This window comes from Humulus lupulus, chromosome 7 (assembly GCF_963169125.1).
Source record: "Humulus lupulus chromosome 7, drHumLupu1.1, whole genome shotgun sequence".
NCBI lineage: Eukaryota > Viridiplantae > Streptophyta > Magnoliopsida > Rosales > Cannabaceae > Humulus > Humulus lupulus.
Genome location: NC_084799.1, coordinates 152,530,402 through 152,538,726, shown reverse-complemented (window position 1 = coordinate 152,538,726; position 8,325 = coordinate 152,530,402). Strand labels below are relative to the sequence as shown.

At 39.7% G+C, this 8,325-nt stretch overlaps 1 pseudogene; it reads right to left on the bottom strand.

The window, feature by feature from the left end:
• Positions 1-1,149: 1,149 nt before the first annotated feature.
• On the bottom strand, positions 1,150-5,449 carry LOC133789960 (uncharacterized; annotated as a pseudogene).
• Between the last annotated feature and the right edge of the window lie 2,876 nt (positions 5,450-8,325).

Here is an 8,325-nt window from a genome sequence, read left to right as displayed (position 1 = left end):
GTGCTACTTTCAATGTTACTGATTTGCGTCCTTTTGATGCAGGTGACGATTTGAGGACAAATCCTTCTCAAGAGGGGGGGAATGATGAGGACATCAAGACTAACGATCCAATTCAAGTTCCAGTTGGTCCGGTGACAAGGGCACGAGGTAGGAGATCCAAAGAAGAGTTTAACAACTTAGTCTGGAGAATTCTACAACAGGAAGAGGTCGAGTTCACTACTGAGGGTGAACAAAGGCTTGTGCTGCTCATCAAAGTTGATTCAGTTTAGGAGCTTGATTCCTTTAATTATTTGTTTTAGTTTGAACTATATTTTCAGGTTTTATTAGAGTCTTTGTTGGAGTCAAAGACATGTTGTTTTGGGTTTTTTCATTATGGGTATTTTATGGTTTTTATACGTCTAAAAACCCCCTTTGTATTTTTCAGCTATATTAGGCATTGTGGACAACTTGGAATTCAGATAGTTTTTGTGAATGAAAAATATTGTGAGTTTTCTTCTTGAGTTCTTGAAGAAACTTTCGAACTTATCAAGGGGATTCCTTGTGACGTTCTGATACGAACCACGCCAACAAGTGTGACGAAACCCGACACCAAATATGGAACAGCCACCAAGAACACACGAGATTGGAATGGAACCGCGACCCAATGCTTAGCCAAGCACGAACCTTGGTATGAGGAAGACGCCACAAACGGGGATGGAATCCCTTTGATAAGTCAGGATGAACGCCACAAGGAATCTCCTTGATAAGTTCAAAAGTTTCTTCAAGAACTCAAGAAGAAATAAACTCACAATTTCATTCAACATAATCTGCTTTTTCACATTGTTTTGGCAGTCCTTATAAGGACGAAAATTACATGAAAACAAGACCCTTGGTCTTCCTAATGAAACCGAAAAATTAAGGACAGCCCCTTTGTCTTCCTAATGAAAACCGAAATAAAAGACAAGCCTTTTGTCTTCCTCATGAAAACCGAAAATTAAAGAAAAAAGGACTATTGGACTCACACAAGTCAAATGTTTGACTTATCACAAATTAAACAAAGACTAAAAAACGTGACTAAAAATAAAAAGACTCATTAAGCTCCTAAACTCAGTCAACTTTGATGAGTAAGACAAGTCTTTGTTCTCCTTCAATGTTGACCACGGTCTCCTCTTGTTTTAGGACTTTGTGGACTAGGCTGTTAAGTTCTTCCTTGAATCTCTTGGCTCGTGCCCTCGTCACTGGACCAACTGGAACTTGACTTGATACTTGGGTCTTGGTGTCCTCATCATTCCCCCCCTCTTTAGAAGGATTTGACCTCAAATCGTCACCTGCATCAAAAGGACTCAAATCAGAAACATTAAAAGTAGCACTAACATTATACTCACCTGGTAAATCGAGTCTGTAGGCATTGTCATTGATCCTTTCAAGTACTTGAAATGGACCATCTCCTCGAGGTAGCAATTTTGAACGCCTTTGTGTTGGGAATCGCTCTTTCCTCATGTGTAACCATACCCAATCACCGGGCTCAAAAACCTGCTTATGACGACCCTTGTTAGCTTGCTTAATGTATTGTTCAGTCCTTCTCTCTATGTTGAGTCGCGCCCTCTCATGGATTTTCTTCACAAATTCTGCCTTCTTCTCGCCATCTAAATTCAAATGCTCAGAAACAGGTAAAGGTGATAAATCCAAAGGAGTTAGAGGATTAAAACCATAAACAATTTCAAATGGTGAAAATTTAGTAGCAGAATGCATTGAACGATTATAAGCAAACTCAACATGTGGCAAACAATCTTCCCAAGTCTTAATATTTTTACTTATGATAGCCCTCAACAAGGTGGATAGGGTCCTATTAACTACTTCTGTTTGACCATCGGTTTGAGGGTGACAAGTAGTAGAAAATAATAGTTTTGTCCCAAGTTTTCCCCACAATGTTTTCCAAAAATAGCTTAAGAATTGTTCTAGGCATACCATGTAATCTCACAATCTCCCTAAAGAACAAATCTGCAACGTTAGAGGCATCATCAGTTTTATGACAAGGAATAAAATGAGCCATCTTAGAGAATCTGTCTACAACCACAAAGATTGAATCCCTCCCACGCTTACTTCTAGGTAAACCCAACACAAAATCCATTGAAATGTCAACCCATGGTGAACTAGGGATAGGTAGGGGTGTGTAAAGGCCATTTGGCTGAACTCTTGATTTAGCTTGCCTACAAGTGACACACCTACCACAAATTCGCTCAACATCTCGTTTCATGTGGGGCCAAAAGAAGTGCTCTTGCAACATAGCTAGGGTCTTAGCAACTCCAAAATGTCCCATCAACCCTCCCCCGTGGGACTCTCTAACTAGCAAATCTCTCAAAGAACAATTAGGTACACACAACCTATGCTCCCTAAACAAGAAACCCTCATGCCTATAAAATTTTCCTTCAGCAGATTTTTCACAAACACCATAAATTTCCCCAAAATCATGGTCAGCAGAATACAGCTCCTTTATGTGTTCAAACCCAAGTAATTTAGCATCAAGAGTGGAGATTAGGGCATACCTGCGAGAAAGGGCATCAGCAACCACATTCTCCTTACCTTGTTTATAGCGAATGACATAAGGAAATGTCTCAATGAACTCAACCCATCTTGCATGTCTCTTGTTGAGCTTGTGTTGGCCTTTCAAATGTTTCAAGGATTCATGATCTGTGCGAATCACAAACTCCTTTGGCCACAAATAGTGCTGCCATGTTTCTAAAGCACGCACTAGTGCATACAATTCTTTGTCATAGGTGGGGTAATTGAGGGCAGCCCCACTTAGCTTTTCGCTAAAGTATGCAAGTGGTCTCCCATCCTGCATAAGAACAGCGCCAATACCTATTCCATAAGCATCACATTCAACTTCAAAAGTGTTAGAAAAGTTAGGCAAAGCAAGTAAAGGAGCATGAGTAAGCTTGTATTTCAGTAGCTGAAATGCCTCCTCTTGAGCTTCACCCCATTTAAATATCACATTCTTTTTTATAACTTCTGTAAGTGGTGCGGCGATGGTGCTAAAATTTTTCACAAACCTCCTGTAGAAGCTAGCAAGTCCATGAAAACTTCTAACATTACCTATAGTTGTAGGGGTCGGCCACTCTTGGATGGCTTTGATCTTTTCTTCATCCACCTGAATACCTGTAGCACTTACAACAAAGCCTAGGAAAACAAGCTTATCGGTGCAGAAAGTACACTTACTGAGGTTAGCATATAAACTCTGTTTCCTAAGAACATCCAAAACAGAATGCAAATGCAAAACATGGTCATGCAAATTCTTACTATAAATAAGAATATCATCAAAATACACAACCACAAATTTTCCAATGAAAGCACGTAATACATGATTCATTAAGCGCATGAAAGTGCTAGGTGCATTAGTTAGTCCAAAAGGCATGACTAACCACTCATACAATCCATGTTTAGTTTTAAAAGCAGTTTTCCACTCATCCCCTTCTTTCATACGTATCTGATGATACCCACTTTTAAGATCAATTTTGGAAAACACACAAGAACCATGCAATTCATCTAACATGTCATCTAAACGAGGAATGGGATGTCGATATTTTACCGTTATATTGTTGATGGCTCGACAGTCAACACACATCCTCCATGTTCCATCCTTCTTGGGAACTAGAATCACTGGAACAGCACAAGGGCTCATGCTTTCTCTCACATGCCCTTTCTCCATCAATTCTTCAATTTGCCTTTGCAATTCCTTTGTTTCATCAGGATTACTTCTGTAGGCTGGTCGGTTTGGGATGGAAGCACCTGGAACAAAATCAATTTGATGTTCTATTCCTCGAACAGGTGGCAATCCATGTGGTACTTTCTCAGAAAACACATCCTCAAATTCCTGCAAAATAGACACAACAACACTTGGCAGCGAAGAATCAAGTTGGTTAGTATTTAAAAGAGCCTCCTTATACATGAGTAAAATCATGGGCTATTTTGTACACAATGCTCTCTTAACCTCACTTTTTTTTGCATAAAAATTATTTTGTTTTCTCTCACTTGATTCCACACTTTTCTCTCTTTGTCTCTCTTTTTCCTTACTCTCATTCATCTTTTCACTCTCTTTGTGCTCACTCATTTTCTTTTTGTCACTCAATTTTTGCAACCTCACTTGATCTTCATACACTTGCTTTGGTGTCAAAGGCGCTAGAGTGATTGTTCGTTGACGGAATGTGAATGAATACTTGTTGGTGAAGCCGTCATGCTGCACCCGCCGATCAAATTGCCAAGGCCTTCCTAGAAGGAGGTGTCCAGCTTGCATGGGAACCACATCACACAACACCTCATCTTCATACTTGCCAATTCGAAATGAGACTAGCACCTGTTTTGTAACCCTCACTTCACCACTATCATTCAGCCATTGCAATTTGTATGGACAGGGATGCCTAAGCGTTGTAAGCCCCAGCTTGGCAACCATGGAAGCACTAGCAACATTAGTACAACTACCTCCATCAATAATGACACTACATACCTTGTCTCTCACATGACAACGAGTGTGAAAGATGTTCTCTCGCTGCACCTCTTCTTCCTCTTCTTTTGCTTGCAAATTCAGGACTCGCCTTGTGACTAGTGCAAGCATCTCACCAGATTCTGGTCCATACTCATTGTCAGAAGCATCTTCCAAAGGTGGCATGTCAGCAAGATCATCTTCATCTTCAGAATCTATCTCTCCACTTTCTCGAATCACCATGACTCTCTTGTTTGGACACTGGCTAGCTATGTGTCCTCGCCCCTGACATTTGAAACACCTTATCTCACTAGAATGAGACTTAGTAGGAGTTATTTTACCTTGAGGTGGTGTGGCTGTGGTGGCTGGTTTTGGTGTAGATGATGAAGTGGGTTGGTCTTCTTTCTTTGGATAGTTCGACCTCCAAGGTGTTGTACTTGGATTGTGTGGGCTCGGTCTTGACCTCGAACTTGAACTACCCTTCTTGAGCTGCCTCTCCACTTTGATTGCCATATGAACCAAATCCTCCAATTCCACATAATGGTGTAGCTCGATTGGGTCAGCAATCTCTCGGTTCAACCCATTCAAAAACCTTGCCATGGTTGCCTCCCGATCCTCTTCAACATTGGCTCTAATCATAGCCATCTCCATCTCCTTGTAATACTCATCAACACTCTTGGAACCTTGACGAAGGCCCTGCAACTTAAGGTATAGATCTCGATAATAATGAGGTGGTACAAACCGTCGCCTCATCACCCTCTTCATTGCCTCCCATGTGTCAATAGGACGATCTCCACTCCGCCTCCTGTTGATGCACAACTGATCCCACCAAACAATAGCATAATCAGTAAACTCAATGGCAGCTAGTTTTACCTTCTTCATGTCGGAGTAGTTGTGACAATAAAAATCTAACTCCATCTTCTTTTCCCACTCAAGGTATGCCTCAGGATCGCTCTTCCCCTGAAATGCTGGAATTCTCATCTTTATATTTCCTAAATAATCATCTACCTGGTTCCTAGCTTCTCTATCCCGACCATACCTCCTATGGTTACCCGTCGACATCCTATCAAACTCATCATCAGAAACTAACCCTTCCAAATCCCCTTCATTCTCATCCTCCCTTTGGTACATCCTATTCCTCCGTGGCCTCCGTTGTGTTCCCTCTTCTACCCTATCCAACCTCTCATGTATCTGCTCACACTCCGCCCTCATCATCCTTCGCATCTCCCCGATTAATGCTTGCATTTGTAGATTCGGAACCTCAGGTGGCGGATTATCATTGCTTGCATCTTTCTCTGGATTTTGTGACATGATAGAGAATCTGCAAAACAATAAGGTTAGACAATTATAGAAAGGACCTCGCTGCACTCCCTCACGTGTTTCACTCAAAGAAAAATGGTCACTCAAGTACACTCGTGTTTGCACTCAATGATGGCTTTTACCCTCAAATAAGCTCACACCTCTGCCTTTTTCCACTCTATTTCGTTCTTTAAGCTCTTTGAAAACTAATGAAACGGTAATATGGAGTATTCAAGCAGCAAATCCAACCAAACAACCAAACGAACACCGACGAAAACTGGTGAAAATGACGAAAAAAATGAGGATTTTTGGAACACTTGTGTGGGGTTTTGGCCAAAAGGCCTCTAGACCATAAGGAACAAGAATAGAACAAAAATTTTTAAGAGAGGTTTCCAGACTACAAGAACAAGAGAAAACTCAATCCCAATTACAGAAACCAATATTCCCAAAATCCAATCTGTGATTCAAACAATAAGATCAAAACCAAAATAATTGGTGGCACTATAACAGTCTCGGATTCCACAACAAATAAAGGAACCAATTGAAACCAGGGACACAATTGAAACAAGGGAATTATCAATACCAATTTCGGATTTCACAACAAGAACAAGAAACCCAAGGCAAAATTCGGATTTCAAAACAAAACAGCACTAGAAACTCAATGAAAATTCAGATTCTACAATTAGAACAAGAGAAAAACTCAAAGCCCTAATTCACGATTTCAACAAGCTCTAGAATAGTTTCTGATTTCACAACAAACAATTGGAACAAGGATATTAAGAACACGATTTGAACAAAGAAACAATCTGGAATAAAGAGATTAACTATAATGGTTTCAGATTTTTAGAAGGAAAACAAGAACAAAGACTAAGAAAATCAAGAACACGAATAGATAGATTTTTTTTTTTTTTGATTTCAGAAACCCTAAAATTGAAATACGAATAGAACACAAATGAAAAAAAAAAGGATAGGCCAAACCGGATGATCCTAAGCTCTGATACCAACTGATACGAACCACGCCAACAAGTGTGACGAAACCCGACACCAAATATGGAACAGCCACCAAGAACACACGAGATTGGAATGGAACCGCGACCCAATGCTTAGCCAAGCACGAACCTTGGTATGAGGAAGACGCCACAAACGGGGATGGAATCCGTTTGATAAGTCAGGATGAACGCCACAAGGAATCTCCTTGATAAGTTCAAAAGTTTCTTCAAGAACTCAAGAAGAAATAAACTCACAATTTCATTCAACATAATCTGCCTTTTCACATTGTTTTGGCAGTCCTTATAAGGACGAAAATTACATGAAAACAAGACCCTTGGTCTTCCTAATGAAACCGAAAAATTAAGGACAGCCCCTTTTGTCTTCCTAATGACAACTGAAATAAAAGACAAGCCTTTTGTCTTCCTCATGAAAACCGAAAATTAAAGACAAAAGGACTATTGGACTCACACAAGTCAAATGTTTGACTTATCACAAATTAAACAAAGACTAAAAAACGTGACTAAAAATAAAAAGACTCATTAAGCTCCTAAACTCAGTCAACTTTGATGAGTAAGACAAGTCTTTGTTCTCCTTCAATGTTGACCACGGTCTCCTCTTGTTTTAGGACTTTGTGGACTAGGCTGTTAAGTTCTTCCTTGAATCTCTTGGCTCGTGCCCTCGTCACTGGACCAACTGGAACTTGACTTGATACTTGGGTCTTGGTGTCCTCATCACGTTCAAATCTGACTTATCAAACGGATAATCCATTCCCGTTTGTGGCGTCTTCCCCCATACCAAGGTTCGTGCTTTGCTAAGCATTGGGTCGCGATTTTCCATTCCAAATTCGAGTGTTCTTGGGTTGTTTTTAAAGATTTGGTTCGGGTTTCGTCACATTTGTTGGCGTGGTTTGTATCATTATCTCTTCCTAATATCTTTCTTTATCTCTCGTTAAACTCACAACTCACAACCTCGGAACTTTTTGAGTCTAATTTGAGAACTATTTGGTAAAATATCCACTAATTGGAATGCTAGTGGCTTGTTTGGGACATTTTAGTATGTATAGGTCCAAAATATGTTTTATCTCACGCTAATACCTTTCGTTTTCTCTCGTTAAAGCAACTAGTTACTAGCTCTTGATTTATTGAATTAAATTTGAAAGAAAATTTGTGAATTGTCCTCTAACTGGAATGCTAGAGGCTTCTTTGGGATATTTAGGAATGTATAGGCCACGATTAGTGTTATCTCTTCCTGATATCTTTCTTTATCTCTCGTTAAACTCACAACTCACTACCTCGAAACTTATTGAATCAAATTTGAGAACTATTTGGTAAAATATCCACCAATTGGAATAGGGATACAATTCCTATCATCTCTCCCGAATATTTTTGTTTATCTCTCGTTAAACTCACAACACACTACCTCAGAATTTATTGAATCTAATTAGGTAACTATTTGTTAAAATATCAACTAATTGAAATGCTAGTGGCTTCTTTGGGATTTTTTAGAATGTATAGGGCCACAATTAGCTTTATCACTCCATAATACCTTTATTTTTCACCTGTTAAACGAACTAGTTA